The sequence below is a fragment of the Corythoichthys intestinalis genome, unplaced genomic scaffold (genome assembly GCF_030265065.1).
Source record: "Corythoichthys intestinalis isolate RoL2023-P3 unplaced genomic scaffold, ASM3026506v1 HiC_scaffold_28, whole genome shotgun sequence".
Taxonomy (NCBI): domain Eukaryota; kingdom Metazoa; phylum Chordata; class Actinopteri; order Syngnathiformes; family Syngnathidae; genus Corythoichthys; species Corythoichthys intestinalis.
This window is the reverse complement of record NW_026651597.1, coordinates 46,852-65,123: the sequence shown is the minus strand read 5'-3', so window position 1 is coordinate 65,123 and position 18,272 is coordinate 46,852. Positions and strand designations below refer to the sequence as shown.

The following is an 18,272-nucleotide window of genomic DNA, read 5'->3' as shown; positions in this document are numbered from 1 at the left end:
GCGAGAGCGTCGTTTTTTTTTTTTTTTAGTAACAGCCGCCATAATATTCAACTACTTCTTGTCGTGTAACTCCGCCTCCTCAACCCCTCCTCCCTCAGGGGCTTCAGAGAGGGGAGGGGTTGAGGAGGCGGCGTGCTGAATTCTTCGGTTGCGCACATTTGGAAGCTAAATCAAATATATAATTATCGGATTGCATTATCGGTTGAATTTTTTTATTATCTGGATTATCTGTGTGACGTCATAATTGCCATTATCGGCCGATAATTATCGGTGACTGATATTATCGTGTATCTTTATTTTTGAGTGATTTAGTTTTACTTCCCTTCGAACTCCCAAAATACTACTTGAAAATGACAGTTTCTAGTAATTAATAAATGGAAAAAAGTTTTGAGATTAAAACTTGGTCTCATTTTCATTCCAAAATCTGTATTTTAACAGCGTGTATACTTTTTCTACCAACAGTCCACATCTGTTGCAGGCCCGGATCTAGGTTTACCCACCAGAGTGGGCACAATGAAATCTTGAGGTGTCACCCCAATGCAGGCTTTTTTTTACCCTCTGCATTTCTCCAGGCTTGCGACCGGCGCAAGTAGGACACTGGCTTGTGTCCCATTGAGGCTGCATAAATTTTTGGGGGGGTTATTTATTTATTCCCCCCCCCATCTATCTACTTATTCTCGCAGTCGGCGTGATGTCATGATGACGTCATCTCGCATAGCAACGTGTCGCCATTTTGAGATGGGGGCACGCACAGGTAAACATCTGTAGGAAAACGTCTGAAATTCATATATTTCAGCTGTGTATTTTCATAAAAACGTCTTAAACATGACTTATTATTATCACGAGTCACTGCCGACAGACGAGAGGAGGCAATACAACTTAAAATTAGCGTGTATTGGCCTGCAAATCTGCCTATACAAAGTCGCAGCTGATAGCTGGATGAACAATCCAAAGGAATTGCCTGCAGTGGAGTTCGGAAACATCTACAACTACCTCATAAAGTCACCCAGTAAGTTGACCTTCATCAATTACGTGGAATATGTACTGTGTGGAACTAAGAAAACTGGTAGTATATACGGAGTGATTATTTCTGCTGTAACCGGTAATTCGCCTCCAAGCGTTATTTAGCCGTGAACACGTCACGGCAAAATAACCAATTCCCACCAGGCCAATAATATACCGATTGACCGATCAGAGCAGTTCACGGCAAAAGAAAAATAACGCTTTGCGAGTTGTCGGTTACGGTAATAATAACCACTGCCTAGTCTACTGAATCCTAGCAGCTAATTGGGACAAAAAAACAAACAAAAAAAAAATCGATTAAAGTTTACTAACCAGTAATAAAATGTCAGCTGCAAACGTAAATGTGCCTGGATTTAGGTTCCCACTGGCGAGAATGGTCCACTAAGCCGCCTTCTTTTACTGTTCCTTGATTGATTGCTTTCAGCCATTTGCTAGTCCTTTTCTTCTCATGAGGAAGAATGAAGAACTTCAAATGCGGCTACGAACTCTTCCTTGTGTTACAACCCGCAACACGGCAACTTTTAGTCATTCCGACGGTAAAAAGACCGCAAATAAGACAAAAGTTCAACGCGTTTGTACTACAATGCACAACAGAGCAACTGCTTGTGACCCGTATTTTGCCCCCACTTCAATATGGCGACGCTTTGTTGTGGCTGGAGACGTCATTAATGCCCGGATGTCCGATTGCGAGAATGTGTCTGGAGGAGAGAGAGGAAGCGCGCGGATAACAAACGAGGTTGGAAAAACAGCTTGTTTTGGTGATTGCTTGTTCGCCATGGTTGCGGCCAACAGTAACCGTTAATCCTGCAATAAAAAAGTAGGTGAGGCCAACTCTCCGTACGTTCTCTATATCCAGTGCAACGCTACAATAGATATTCCCGACATTTTGATTGGGTGGGCATGACTCATGTCTGGGTGGGCCGGGCCCACCCCGGCCCCCCCATACATCCGGCCCCGATCTGTTGTACTTACCACTAGATGAAGATGCTTTGAGTGTTTGTTCTTCTGTGCTTGCCTTCTGTAATTTTAGTGTGGCCCACTAATAGATAAAAAGAATAACATTCTTACGCCATCGAACCATCCCCATACTTATTTGAAGACTAGAGCCTGGATGGATTTGAAATAAAGTAGATTACCTCCAATGTTTTGACCAGGATGTCCATGTAGGCCTCCGAAATGCCCAGTGAGAAACCAAACATGGCAGGGATCATGATCAGGCAGACTATGAGGCACAACCATATCCTCCCAACCCAAACTACTGCCGCCCAGAAGTCCTCCATCTTCACCTTTTCTTAAAGCCTGCTGGAAGCAGAGTCATACTGTACTGCATTCAGAAATGGCTGAATGACATATTAATGGCCACCATTGCCGTCCAATCCATTTGCTGGCAACATCATTCACCATCAGTAGTAGACGAGTTAAGTGGTCCTAAAATTCCTAATTGTGAGATATAAAATGTCATTGTTCATTTATTTAAGATTTTCTATGGAATAGTCCAGATTTCACAGTTAATTGGGAAATTTTCCACCTTGGGGTGAGTGCATTAGTTCAGTGTACGCGTACTGCTTGCTTAATACTTTTATTTTTTAATTAAAAAAAAAAAAAAAAAAACACTTTACGGCTAGTACTTTTAAATATTTTCTTTAGCTTTTCATGAACAAATAGAGCACATTATCTACACAGAGCCAGTAAATGTTGTAGTTTTAACTATTTTGTGATTTTCCTATAGAGTATATAAGAGCCGCAGTGTTTATGTTGACACAATTATTATTTAGGAAAGAACCTTTACCTAATGTCTATGAACCTCCGTTTCATTTTTAGTCATTTTTGTTTGTGGTATGCCCAAAAGACTTTTTCATAAGTATAATTTGTGCCAAGACGCGACAGAGAAAAGTTGTGAAACACTTCTGTGAACATTTTGTCACTTGAGACGGATCAACCTTGCGATCACTTTATAAACCAATAAAACATGCAAAATTTCGCCCAACAGATCGTCAACACGTTGACCAGTGAACGTGTTTGCAATGTTTCCTACCTCGGGTTGTCCCTGGCAGCGAAAAGCGTCATTATTTTGGGAAGAAACAGCGATTCGGCTTGCTTTTGTGGTCCTTTCTTGTCCCTCTCGAGTGGAGAGAGACAAGAGTGCACATTAAGCGGACTCGCCACGCCCATTTTGCTAACTAGTGTACCAAAGTTCAACGAGTTGCGTTTAAAGGCGTCATCAGCAACCGCTACCTTACTGGTGCGAAATTAAATAAACAAACTAACAAATATTTGAATGTTGTGAACGATATATTTGATAAAGCCGATTCTACTTACGATAATCCCCCACCAAAATTTGTTTTTACCACAATGTCCTGCATTATTACTTTTATAAATCCATTAATTACAACAACAACAACAACAACAACAACAAAATTGTTCATAAATCTTTTTTTTATTATTATTATTATTCTGAATGTCACTCATGGCAAGAAGAAAATGGATTTTAATGATGGGTCGACAATTTGGGGGTCTCGTGTTTATAAAACAAAAACTTTATTTCACCAAGCAAGGCTCACGTAACAGGACTTTAAAAAATGTACATACATAGATACATACATAGATAGATACATACATACATACATACATACATACATACATACATAACATTTTAACAGTCAATGGGGTTTTTAAATTGAGCTAAATTAATAGTTTCTTATTAAAGAATTAATAAATACAATAAAAATCAATGTCCCCCCCCCACCCCCCACCCCCACCCCCCAAATTCCACGTTACAGTGGCTTGTAGGTAAGCACAATACAGCTCTCCAATACAGCCATTACATTGTTTAAAAAAAATTATTAAAAAATCCCCGAACACATGACATACCCAAACTGTCGTAAAAAGGTCGCATATCAACGCATGCACGGTTAGCGTAAGCATGTACTACGCATGCGCCAGTCACATTCTGTCGGAACTCCCATTGGGTTGCGACAGCCAAGCGCTGCAAGTCAGCCACCATTTTGGAGCGGTACTATCGAATTGTTTATAGTGTATAGACTTTATTTTACGTATTGTATTTTTAAACAAAATGACAGTATGCCACAGTATTGTGCTGCAATGGGATGCTTAAATAAGTGCATAGCGGATACAAAAGCCAAGAGAATCACATTCCATAAGTAAGTAGTGTTTATAAAACGGTCAGAACTCAGAAGATTTGTTATTATACTATTCAGGGCAGAACTAGAGGAAACTATCAGAAAACCGAGGGTGAGCCAAAAATATTACTCATTAATTCTTTTTTGTTTTAATTCAACAACAAACATTTACCAGCGTCTAAATGAACAAAATAATGATAAAAAGTCACAAATTGAAATAGCTTCTGAAAAAAAGAACTTTCCCATTGTAAAGAAAAGTCCTCCTCTATCTTAATGATAACAGAAGGACTGAGAGAGAGCAGATACAGGATAGGTATTGAATAGTCTCTGGGTCGATTCAACTCATGCAGGCTTTGTTTTTCCTTTTTCTCTCTTCGAAACAAAACTTCAAGAGTAACGCTGGAAGTTATGACACGGACTGGGGACAAACAGACAGCGTTGTCAGATGGAAGGACGATATCCAGCCCAATCACACCGTAAAATCTGCACTGCTCAATAAAAATCATCCCAAATGACAACCTATTATCCCGTTGAAAATAAGATGTTTCCCTTTACAATGCTACATACTGTATTTTCCGCACTATAAGGTGCACCAAAAACCTTTTGTGTTCTCAAAAGCTGACAGTGCACCTTATAATCTGATGAGCCTTATATACAGTATGGACCAATATTGTTCATCTTGGCATGAGCGCAGCTTTATCAAGTGGATGCATAAGACAAGCCTAACCACCACCACTACTACTACTACTACTCCTGCTGTGCCTTATAATGCGGTGGGCCCCATATACGAATGCAGTTTTACGATAGGCCATTCGTTGAAGCCTTATTACTCTGATGCGCTTTATAGTCCGAAAAATCAGTATGTGTTCGTATGACATCCCCCCTAAAAATAAGTCACCGGTGGTGGACATGTTATAGTGGAATGTTTCATCGATAAGCATCATGTGAGATTTAGTTCTTCTATGAAAAGATTTTAACTATTAAGTTAAAAAGTTAACTACCGTATTGGCCCGAATATAAGACGACCCCGATTATAAGACGACCCCCTCTTTTTCAAGACTTAAGTTTGAAAAAAGACTTTTTGAACACCAAATTAATTTTTATACAGAAACGACCACGGAAAGCTTTTCTCTGACTGAGCATTTTTTAGGCGATCTTTTTGAGCTCTCCATCTCCGTACATTACACTCTGTGACACCATATTTCACAGCCGCTTTGCAGTTGTTTGAAGACACCGCCTCATTTATCACCATCAACTTGAAGTTTGCGTCATAACTTCTCCTCAGCTGCCGGTGTTCTGCCAAAATGTCCTACATCGGCGAAACGTCCTACATTAGTCGAATTTGACACCTAAATTACTACCGTGCGCTCTAAACTTGTTTTGTTTAGATGCATACAGGAATAACGTACTAAAGAAATGCCTGCAGAAAATACTTAAATGTAGTTATGTCAAATAAGGACGATTTAAATACGCTACGTGACTAATGTGGTCAACTGCTTCAAAGCTAACACAAAAAAACACAATGGTTAAAAGTATGAGAGGGTAATACATGCAAAAAGTATCTTTGAGGCTGTGAAAAGGTTCTAAATAACTAAATAAAAACAAAAATAGTGAGTACTCGCCGCTTCCAACCGATGTGCGCATGCGTGTGAATGCATATGCAAGCGCCCTGAGCATTGTGTAGGACGTTTCGCCGCGTAGTAAGGAATGGCCAAACACCGGTTAACCTGGCCAATCTTCGACCCACTTTTCTCCAAATTGTCGCGAAGTTTCTCCATTTTCGGTTATCTCTTCTATTACTGGTATTTTCTTCTCTTTTCCTTCTTACCACTTTCTTCTTCGTGTCAGGGGTTCCCTTTGGCCGCCCGAGTCGCGTTCAGCATTTGATTCATTGATGACTGGCGCCATCAAGCGTCGTGAATGGGTATATGTCTAGGCCGCAGTTTTTTTTTTTTTTTTTTTTTTAGACCGCAGTTATAAGACGACCTCCTCTTTTTCAATCTTATTTCAGTGCAAAAAACATCGTCTTATATTCGGGCCAATACGGTATTTCAGTTTTAATAAACAAACTACCGTATTGGCCCGAATATAAGACGGCCCTGATTATAAGACAACCCCCTCTTTTTCAAGACTCAAGTTTGAACTAGGCCTGCAAGCAGGACTGAACGGGCCCTCGCAATCTAGCGCAACTCGGATGTCATGCAACTCGGACAGTGTGCAGGTCAGGGTGGTGGCAGATCGTCCTCTCTAATCATCTCATTAGAACCTAACATGCGCGAAAGTTGCCTCTTTACATTCACACACCTAAGAGATAAAAACCCCTATTGGACAGAGGACTACAAAAAAGGAGCGAATAAAGGGTCATCACAGCAACAGACAGAGACATGTGGACATGGGCCGTAAAATAAGTATTTTAAAAGGTCTTGAAACTACAATGACCAACCTGAAAAGAACTGGACATATATTTTAAAAAATGAGTGACTTTCTATTGCCACTAGTTGGCGCTGTAGGGTTGATGCAAATGACCCCTACAGGACCCTTCAGACTATGACTCAACAAGCACGATATGTTTGGCGCAGATATGTTGTAGAAGTTATGACTGTTCAAAACTTGTGGTGAGACGAAATGGCTTCAGTCATTTTTACTTCTCCTGTTGGACCCTTCGACTTCAACCAAACCTCAGTATTTTTCATCAGGCACCTGAACACATGTCTTAAGGCTCCCCTGATGCAGGTTTGAGGTGAATAGATTTTTTTTCCTTGGAGGAGGAGCCTGTTTCGTAAAAAAGGCATTTCCTGTTCCCACTAGGGGGCGCTAGACCTAATGAGTAATATTTCAATGCACTCGTGTTAAGGGTGGGATGCCGCATATACATGCCAGATATGAAAAAGATTGAACGTTGTTTCAAGGAGCTATTAGTCCTTTACTGAATTTGTCATTTTGCCGAAAAAATGGCCGACTTTGGCACCACGCCCAGGTCAGACCCATGAATGAAAACGCACCATTTTGAAAAGTTTAGATTTCATATGTCTCCTGAATTGTCTAACCAATTTTGAAGATGATCCAACTGATTCCCTCTGTGACAAGGTCTCAAATGTGCACCCTGTTAATTGATAAAAATTTCACAAGCGATCCAAAATACCCGATTTCCTGTTGGGTTTGGAATATGGGTGCAGAGACTTTTTGGAGCAGTTTTGCACAAGGTATCGACTCCCCAAATTTCATTGCTCTACGTTAAAAAAACCTAATAGGAAACGCCTTTTTGAAAAATTCAAGGGGGCGCCACTGAGCCATTTTGTTACATTTTTTTGTAACGTTGCAAGATTATCGAAATCCACACAAAGCCGCATGTATGTGCAAAATTTGGTGAGTTTTCGTGCATATCCAGGCCTCCAAATGTAAACTGTACTAGAAATGGACAGAAATTTCACATTCGATCCAAAATACCCAATTTTCTGTTGGATTTGGAATATGGGTGCAAGAGGCTTTTTTGAGCAGTTAGGCTTAAGGTATCTACTCCCCGAATTTCATTGCTCTACGTTGAAAAAACCCAATAAGAAAGGCCTTTTTTAAAACTCCTTTCTGTCGCCACTAGTTGGCACTGTAGAGTTGATGCAAATGACCCCTACAGAACCCTTCAGGGTATGACTCTCAACAAGCATGGGAAGTTTGGCGCAGATATGTTGTATATCTGCTGAGTTATGACTGTTCAAAGTATTTTGCGAGACAAATTGTTGACGATCATTTTCACTTTCATGTTTGGACCCCTCCGCAAAGTATCGGTGTTACGTCCCACGGACGGCTCGCTACGAACGTAACATAAAACGAGCCACACGAGTTCACAAGTGGCACAATTTATTTACAATCATCAAAATCACAATGAACAAAATATACAAAATGCAGAAAAAGCTGGCTTCAGTGTATGAAAATGAATCTACACTTCAACCCCACCCGCTAACTAAACCTTGATCTTAAAAAAAAAGAACGAAAAGACAGGCACTACCCTGGCTTCCTACACTAAACAAAACAGGCGAAAACGGGTTGAACAGAAATGGCAGCTTACCCCTACTGCTTCGTTGCTCTCTATGTACAATGTGAACAAAAAAACGATCCAATAACGAACAAACACAAAGACCTCACCGGAAAACGCAGGAGTGTAACGAGCAAGTGATCAAAATCACAAGTGAATGAATGGTGAGCAAACAGCTGCAGAGGAGGACCGCGGCACAAACGCTGTCAATGCGACCTCCCCAAGTGTTGACAGCGGCTGACTTTTGAAGTTGGCGGCGTCCTTTGGTGGCCAATCAGCGGCGGCCACGACGTCTACCCATTTGGTGTTGAGCAGCACACGTCACGCTGGGAGGGTAGGCAGCCAGCTGGCAAAGGAGACGATCAGCTGACTGGAGGCTTCTCAAAATAAAACAACAGTTAAACGGCCAGGGCCGTCACAATCGCGATACATCACCGTCGAATTACAGTGTCACAGCCCTAAACATGTACAGTACATGTTATCCGGACGAATTATGAGTTCATATTTGCAGATTTCCTAAAGAGAAGCAATTGAGAAGGCAGTGGGAAGTGACTGTCAAGAGGAAAGCCTTCTCCACCACCAAGTTGTCGGTCCTGTGCAGTGAACATTTCAAACCTGAAGACATTGACACAACAAGTCAGACCGCCAGAATTAGGGAGGGTTGCCAAACCATCTGTCTTCAGCTTCCACTCTTCTCTCCAAAAAGTAGGTGACTAAAGTCTCCTGGAAGATTGGCTTCCTGTAAACTCATCTTACCTTTGCAACCATTTGATGGATTCGCAACAAAACCATCCCTTGTTGGAGCAAGATCCCTTTTACTTTATTTTTTCCTCTTGCCGTTTCAGCCTATTTTTACCAGGACAACACATATCGCCAAAAATGCTCAAGAGCCAGTGGCTAAACCACAACCACTATCACCCCTTCCTAATGTGGTAAGTACAGTGTTAGACCCGCTTATAACATGTTGTATGGAACCCCAAAAGGGTCAAAATTAGAAAAATAAATTAAATAACGTCTTACCCAGATGTAACAGGAGTATATCAAACTTGCAAATATTGTATGTTTCTATTTTATAACTACACAAAATTTGGTAGTTTTCATATTTTGTATTTTATTTCCGTCAATCCTCCTTCAAAGTTGGAAGTTTTTGCTTGTATGTTGTATGTTTTCCCTATGTCAGTTATTAACGCGACACCACCTCCTTTAAGCTGGGTGCACTTTATTAGTTCTGCGCTTTTCTGTATGGATGTCGATGGGGAGGGGCACATTGTTATCGCCGAGTTTAACGGGAGGATCACGACTTTTTGTGTTTTATCAGATTAAAAGCACATCACACCGCACTCTCGACCCCCGTCGTCATTTCAAGCTAAACAATACAACGCAGAGTTGTAAACCGGTCACAACACACAGAGATGGTCCAAAAATATGAACAATTCTGTAAGTAACAGATGTTTTTGTTTTATGAATATATATATATCTTAAGGGTGTAACGGTACATGTATTTGTATTGAACCGTTTCGGTACGTGGTCCACGGTTCGGAACGGAGTCGTACCAAACGAGTTTCTGACGTAATGTAAAGTGCTGTCAAATTTAGCGCGTTAACGGGCGGTAATTAATTTTTTAAATTAATCACGTTGAAATATTTGACGCATTTAACGCAACATTTAACCCCACCCGCTAAGTAAAACCTGATCTTTTAAAAAGGAATAACAGGACAGCCACTACCCTGGCTTCTACACTAAACAAAACGGGTTGAACGAAAGCGGCAGTTTACCTCTACTGCTGTGGTGCTCTTATTTACAGTGGTGAACAATTTCAATTCAATTCAATTCAATTTTATTTGTATAGCCCTAAATCCCAACAGATGTCTCAAAGGGCTTTGCAGAGGCAATATGATACACAATTAGAAATGAAGCAACAAAGATGAATAGATACAGTTCAAGTACTGGGTATCCCCTATCTTTAAGACCCTCCAAGGAAAAACTCCAAAAACTCCAGAGTCAATTGAGAGAAAAATGAGAAACCTCGGGGAGTACCACAGTCAGGAGAGATCCACTCCCAGGACGGATAGACAGGAACCCCAGAACTGCTAAGGGGAATTAGCAGGCGAAGTTACAGTCCGTAAAAATGCAGTGGAGTAAAGGAGCAAGAAGAGGTCCATTTAGCCAGATGAGACGGGGGTAGCAGCGAGGACGTCTATCCAGCCAGGGGTCCGGACAGTCAGGAGGTTGCAGCTGAAAAATAGCCCCTCCACAGAGGGGAGGGGGGAAAGGGGACACTAGTGGGTGACTAGTGATGAAGAGACTAGACAACTAGATATTAACATTGGAAAATAGAAATAAAGTAAGACAAGTGGTAGGTAGAGTAAGAAAAGGAGATAGAACTCAGCGGCTGTACTTCCCCCAGCATTATAGCTTCTAGTGCAGCTTAGACTAAACTGTGAGTCTACTCCGACTTCAACTAGCCTAACCATAAGCTTTGTCGAATAGGAACGTTTTTAATCTAATCTTAAATGTGCAGACTGTCTCGGCTTCTTTAATACTAGCTGGAAGCTGATTCCATAAAACAGGGGCTTGGTGGCTGAAGGCTCTAGCTCCGACAGTACTTTTAGAAACCCTGGGAACTACCAGTAGACCTGCATTCTGAGATCGGAGTGTTCTGTTGGGGCGGTATGGAACCAGAGCATCGGTGAGATAAGATGGCCCCAACCCATTAATGGTCTTAAATGTAAGAAGGAGTATTTTAAATTTAATTCTAAACTCGACTGGAAGCCAGTGAAGTGCCTGGAGCACAGGCGTGATGTGCTCTCTTCTATTGGTTCCTGTTAAAAGTCTTGCTGCTGCGTTTTGGACTAGCTGAAGACCTTTTAGAGAACTTTTAGGACAAGCTGCAAGTAGGGAGTCACAGTAATCCAATCTCGATGTAACGAACACGTGAATTAATTTTTCTGCATCGCTTTTAGATAAAATATTTCTAATTTTGGCGATGTTGCGCAGGTGAAAGAAAGCCGTTCTACAGGTTTGTTTAATGTGTTCTTTAAACGATAAGTCAGGGTCAAATAAAACTCCTAGGTTTTAAACTGTGGTGCTGGAGGCTACACTTACATTGTCCAGAGTGACTATCTGGGCAGCTAAAGAGTCTCTCACACTTTTCGGGCCTATTATAAGGACTTCTGTCTTTTCAGGGTTAAGTAAAAGATAGTTAGTGCTCATCCAGGTATTTACAGTATATCTCGGACGCAGGTGCTTACTTTTTCCACTTGCCTGACCTGCTCAGGTTTAATTGATAAATCCAGTTGTGTGTCGTCAGCGTAACAATGAAAGTTAATGCTATGTTTTCTGATGATATTACCTAGAGGAAGCATATACAGCGTAAACAAGATGGGCCCGAGGACCGATCCTTGCGGCACACCATAACTAACTCTAGAGTACGATGATGATTGCTGGTTTACATTGACAAACTGGTACCTATTAGATAAATATGATTTAAACCAGCAGAGGGCTGCTTCTCTAATGCCTATGTCACATTCTAGTCTCTGCAATAAGATATTATGGTCGATTGTGTCAAAGGCTGCACTCAGGTCCAACAGAACCAGGATCGAGACTAATCCAACGTCAGCGGCTAGTAACAAGTCATTAGTTACTTTAACTAATGCAGTTTCAGTGCTATGATGAGCTTGAAAGCCAGACTGGAAATGTTCAAATAAACTATTGTCCTGTAGGTGCTGACAGAGCTGTTTAATTACCACTCTTTCAAGGACTTTGGAGAGAAATGGTAAGTTAGAAATAGGTCTATAATTGGCCAAAATATCAGGATCAAGAGTAGGTTTTTTCAAGAGCGGTTTAATAACTGCATATTTAAAGGACTGCGGCACGTAGCCAGTAACTAATGAGGTATTTATTATATTTAAGATAATGTCAATAGTTAGAGGCAGGGTCTCTTTAAAAAGTTTGGTTGGGATTGGGTCTAGGAGGCACGTTAATGGTTTGGAGGACATTATAATTGAAATTACATCGATTTGGTCTACAATAGTAAAGTTATTTAATATTTTAGAGGGGTTTATAGGAGATTCTGAATTCTTTGTCTGCACTTTATCAGACCTAATAACTGGAAGTGATTCATTTATTTTATTTCTAATAGTTGCGATTTTATTGTTAAAAAATTATAGGAAGTCATCACAGCTAAGGGTGGTTGGGATATAAGGTTCTATTGAGCTGTGACTGTCAGCCTTGCTACAGTGCTGAACAGAAACCTAGGATTAGTTTTGTTTTCATTTATTAAGGATGAGTAATATCTGGTTTTAGTCGTACGCAAGGCCTGCTTATATGTCACTAAACTGTGTTTCCAGGCAGAGACAGTGTGCTCTGTGTTGGAACGGCGGCAAAGTCTTTCTAATTTACGTGTCAATTGTTTAAGAGAGCGTGTTTCAGCATTATACCAGGGAGAGGCTCGTCTCGGCTTGACAAACTTTAATTTGGGGGGAGCGACGACATCGAGGGTAGTACGAAGCGTAAGCATAACACGATCAACAAACTCGTCATTAACAGCAAGGCCGGACATTATTCCTTCATAATTAGATGACATGGAGGCAAATATAGGCTGAATTATCTGTTTATACTCTGAAACAGAGCGATCACATAATGTCCTTTTCATCTGAGTTCTAGTCACTAGTGGCGGATTATCTTGAAGCACAAACTGAAAGGTAATTAGAAAATGATCAGACAGTACGGGGTTGTGGGGATGGACACTAAGATCACTAATCTCCGTACCGTAGGTTAAAATCAAGTCCAGGGTGTGCTTGTGACTATGAGTTGGTTTATTTACATTTTGAATGAAGCCCGTCCCATCTAGTAGGTCATTAAAGGCCTTACCAAGGGAGTCACCTTCATCATCAACATCTATATTAAAATCCCCTACAATTATAATTCTATCCCAGCTTAGCAAAATACTGGATAAAAACTCAGAGAAATCTAACAAAAACTGTGAGTAGGGACCAGGGGTAAACCACTATGAAAAGAACTGGTTTTTGGTTCTTCCAGTTAGCATCTATAATTGATAGTGCTAGACTTTCAAAGGAGTTATAAATGTAAGTAGCTTTACTTTTTGGGCTCATACCTAAACAAGAGTGTGATATTACTGCCACCCCCCCCCCCCCCCCCCTCCACGGCCCGTACTTCTAGCTGTGTGAAAATTCACGTGACTTGGGGGTGTGGATTCATTAAGTCTAACAAAGTCATCCTGCTGAAGCCAAGTTTCAGTCAGGGCCAAAATATGAATATTATAATCCCCAATTAAGTCATTAACTAACAGAGATTTGGGCGAGATTGACCTGATGTTTAATAATCCGCATTTTATATATTTATTAAGAGTTATTTTATTTTCACAGCTATCAGGGGCTATATGTATTAAATTCTTTGGTCTCGTTCCTATAGTACTCTGTTTTCTCCTGTTCACTATACGAGGCACGGACACAGTCTCTATCCTCTGTCCTGAATGTTGGATTTGTGACAGCTCGGAAAGAGGCGAGTGATCACTGCTAACAGAGTTGTGTTTTACACTACAACACTGCGCCCGGGCCCCCACTCTGAAGTGTCACTTTGGGGGACTAAGTTTGGAGGCCAAATTTCGAGTTAAGAGAGCAGCACCGTCCCAAGTCGGATGAATGCCGTCTCGGCGCATAAGCCTGGACTTGCCCCAAAATGCGTGCCAGTTATCAATAAAGACTATATCGTTTTCTGGGCACCAGCTAGACAACCAGCGGTTAAATGATGAGAATCTAGAGTACATCTCATCATTGACCAAATTAGGCAGAGGACCAGAGAAAACTACAGTGTCCGCCATCGACTTAGCAAGTTTACACACCGAGGCTACATTTAATTTAAGCACCTCAGACTGTCTCCGCCGGGCGTCGTTACCGCCTGCGTGAATCACGATATGGCGGAACCTCTTCCTACTCTGCTTTAAGAGCCTGAGGTTTCCTTCGATGTCACTGACTCTGGCCCCTGGGTAGCACCTGACAGACACCGCCGGGTGCTTCACGTCTCTAACTATGGAGCTTCCAATTACGAGAGTGTCTGGTTCAGCCGGTGTGTCGCTGAGGGGGTCAAACCTATTGCTGACGTGAAGCTGCTGGTGCACTAAGGTTGTGCGTTTACCACTGCGCTTCCCCCGTACAGTCACAAATCCGTCCTTAATTTCCCCCGGCTGCACGGGGCTCGCTGGGGGGCTAACTGCGCTAGCATTCCTACTACTGCAAGCACGACCTGCGGGCCCTGCCACTACCTGGCTATAGCTCGGACTAGCTTTCGTCTCTAGAGTGCAGAGCCGTGCTTCTAGCTCAGAAACCCTGGTCTCCAACCCTGAGACTAAGCTACACTTCCTACAGCTACTACTGTCCTCGACGAAGGAGTCAGGGTGCTCGCTATACATACAGCACACTGAGCAGAAAAGACGGGAGGAAGAAGGCAGAGGGCTAGCCATAGCTCGGATAAGCTAGGCTAGCAAGATAGAGCTAAAGAGGAGAGTAGAGTAGTTTTAATCCACGACCTGTTAAATCGTGGGATAAAACAAATTAAGGAGCACTAGGAGAGCCGAAGCAGCCTAGGATCGATTCTCCGATGTGTCCGTGGGATAAAACCAATTGAGGAGCACTAGGAGATTAGCGACTAGTAGCAGCGCTAACAAACAAACGATACACTCACCGGATGTGACGTCAACTTCCTCGTCCAAAAACGATCCAATAACGAATGAAAACAAAATACCCCACCGAAAAAGCGAGAGTGTAACAAAATAGCGATCAAATGCACAGGTGAATGAATGGCGAGCAAACAGCTGGCGAGGAGGTATGCGGCACGTGTGCTGTCAAATGCGAAGTTGCGAACTCTCAAAGACTGTAAAATGACGAGCGGTCAGATGACTTTTGTTAACGCTGCCTTTATTTGGTTAACAAGACTCAGGCACAATACAACACACTCGCGGGGATGCGAGCTCAAGCTACCTTGTATTGGCTTAGCTGCCGTAAAGCAAGTGTCGTTATTGCCGCAAATGTAAACAAAGCGCTGCACAATGGATACATGACAGACAGAGGCTAGTTTTTGAAGTTGGCACCCTTCCTCTGGCCCATCAGCCGGCCACCAGAGGAAGAGGGCCACATTTATGTGTACACTACACGCACTTTGCACACATTATAAATAATACTGTTTCTGTTCCTGTTCTAAGGCTCTGTTGTGTGTTTGTTTTGGGATTTATTGTTTTAATCAACAAATACAGTACTTATGTACAGTATGTAGAATGTATACGTCTTGTGTCTAATCTTTCCATTCCAAAAATAATTTACAGAAAAATCTGGCATATTTTAGAGATGGTTTGAACTGCGATTAATTACGATTAATTAATTTTTAAGCTGTGATTAACTCGATTAAAATTTTTAATCGTTTGACCGCCCTAATAACCCTTTTCAAGGCTGTGGTCATGAAGTTAATATGAGAAACTTGAAACTGTTCAGTGTTGCAACTGTTCAATTTTGCACATCAGATATTTTTTTTAAGTCTTAGCCAAAGTTATTTATTTTTATTTTGTTTTTCAAAATACCTACATTTCAGAATATTGTATTTTCTTTTTTGAGCAGAATTCTAGCTTTTGCTTTGTATGCCAATTTTAATTTTCATCAGCACAAATGTCTCAGATTTTCTTTTCCCAATTTGTTCTTCAGTGTTATTTTTGAACAGCCTTGAGAGCTTGCCTCATCTGAAAAGTTCTCACAAATTGCAATGAAATGGCCCAAGCAAACCAGACATGTTCCTCTGCACAACCCAGGGACGCCTTGATGTATAACGTGGCCACCAACTTCTTGAGTGAGAACGAAAGCCACCTAAGACGAACAAAAGCTCCCGATTATTTCCCAGGTTCAGATATTTCACAGTCTACTGCACATTACTGTAACAGCAGGGCTTTGTGGATGTCCCTTTGGGTTCAATCTGTGGGCGTAATAAAGAGGACCAAGGGAAGTATTCATTTTCTATTTGCTAGTACTTGTTGGGGTATTTGGCATGTAGGACTTGTTGTTTTTGTCATAGTTTATGGACAGGAAGGAAGAGGTCACAAAGGGTCTGACCTTACTTGTAGTTCACATTTGGTGATATTGTTCCAACACTTGAATTTCCCCGAATGTATGTATCATAAGCAAAAAAACTGCAGCCAACGCACTGTGTTACATATACAGTAAGAAAGTGTTTTTGGTCCAAGCAAACTGTTGACCGAATGAGAAAAACGTGTTTAGTCAAAGCAAACTGTGGAAGGAATGAGGATAAATTGTCCGGCAAAATAAATTGGAAATGTTGCACTGATTTTAGCTCATTTGACATTTCGTTCACCAGAAATGCAGTTTATGCTTTTGTACCGTCACAAATAAAAATTTGGAATAGGAGGGCCAATTTAAGTCCATCTGGGCAGAATATAAAATTTCGCAACCCAGATACAACGAAGTTAGGACATCGTGGCAGAATGGATTGGACATCTATTGCTGTCAATGGCAAGAGTTTCTATAATACCAAAATAACACACTTGCATTGTATATAACAACATGGGAAAACACATTTTAAAAGAATTCAGCTAACATAGGATTTAAAACAACATTGTAATGCAAATTTTTTAATTACGGTAACCGTTTCGTTTCACTATAACTATATAGATATTTTATATTGTAGTATCGTCAAAGTAGCCACCCTTTGCTCCGATTACATTTTTGCAAACTCTTGGCATTCTCTGGATGAGCTTCAAGAGGTAGTCACCTGAAATGGTTTTCGATTTACAGGTATGCCTTATTAGTTGAATTTCATGCTTTTATCAATGGGACTGGGCCATTCACTTGTGTTGCATTGAATAAGGTGTGTCCAAACCTGTGGCCTGTACCGCACATCTTGTTCGTGTTCAATCCTCGTTTCAAGCTCAGTTGTTGTTGAAGCTTTTGAAAGCTTAGGTTTAAAGAAATTCTAAATATCCAACTCACCTCCTCAGGTGTAGTTTTGGCTAAGCAAAGCAAAGGAACGTCTCTACGTATAGACAACATTTTAACATCTTGGCCTTTATTTAAAAGGAGAAGTTCAGGATTTTTGCCACTAGGCTTAATCTTCGAGTTAGCGGGGATGTAAATAGTCGGCGGAGTTAATTTTTAAAAAAAATCCCTGTGATTTTATTTCTTAGTGTGTCAATAAAACGAAATTAACAGATGTGACATAGTGAAATAAATTCAAAATGCAGATCATTGTTGGAAATACCCTTGTTGCCAAAACAATGTGACACCAAACTGCCGTAATTCATTTCATTCTGCGGGACAATTTTTTGGATGCGTAATGCGACTAAATTAGAGAGGAGCGCTTTGACCACTCGTGCTCAGTCTGCTGGGGAGTCCCTTTCGATCACACACACACACAAAAAAAAAAAACAATCAGCGGTAAAAAAGCCGATGTGATATCACTCCGCCCTGCTTGCCTAGACAGCCTGTTCCCTGCAGAGCTGCTGGATTACAAATGTTGCTGTTCAAACAGTTATTGACATTCAATGGTAAGTTTTAAATACTTTATCCTGAAAACATCGCCAACACTATTGATTGCATGGGTCATCATGATTCTCATGCGCATATGTTGTTTTTTATTGGTATGCTAAGCAGGCACCATTGACTTGCGGTAGCTTAGCCACTCCGGAGCCCTGAAACTAACAAATAACTAACAGACTGCTCGAAATTTGTTGAAATCAACTCCACCGAGTAATTAAAGCCTTATGTCAGAAATTCCGAACCTACCCTTAAGTTCATTTATAGGAACGTTAATTACATGCAATGACATTTTTCGGCCACCGGGCGGGGGGGAGCACTGCACCCCGTCGCCTCTCAATCTCCGCCTATGTTTCACCATTGAAAAAAACTCATGCACATGAATTTTGGATGAATTGATAATATATTCAAGGAGCTATATTCAATATCTTAAGCCATAGCTCATGATATACAATATATAGTACTATAAAGATAATGCATACACTTTAATATTCCATGTTACTCCCGGGTTTATAGACCTAAACAAGT

At 41.1% G+C, this 18,272-nt stretch overlaps 1 protein-coding gene across 1 annotated transcript in view; it reads left to right on the top strand.

Annotated features, from left to right (window-relative positions):
- Nucleotides 1-8,638: 8,638 nt before the first annotated feature.
- LOC130911336 (A disintegrin and metalloproteinase with thrombospondin motifs 12-like) overlaps nt 8,639-18,272 on the top strand; it is a gene marked incomplete at its 3' end in the record, with an annotated part of 56,481 nt that continues 46,847 nt past the window's right edge. The window contains exons 1-2 of the mRNA XM_057829219.1: nt 8,639-8,898; nt 9,039-9,125. The remainder of the gene's footprint in view (nt 8,899-9,038; nt 9,126-18,272) is intronic.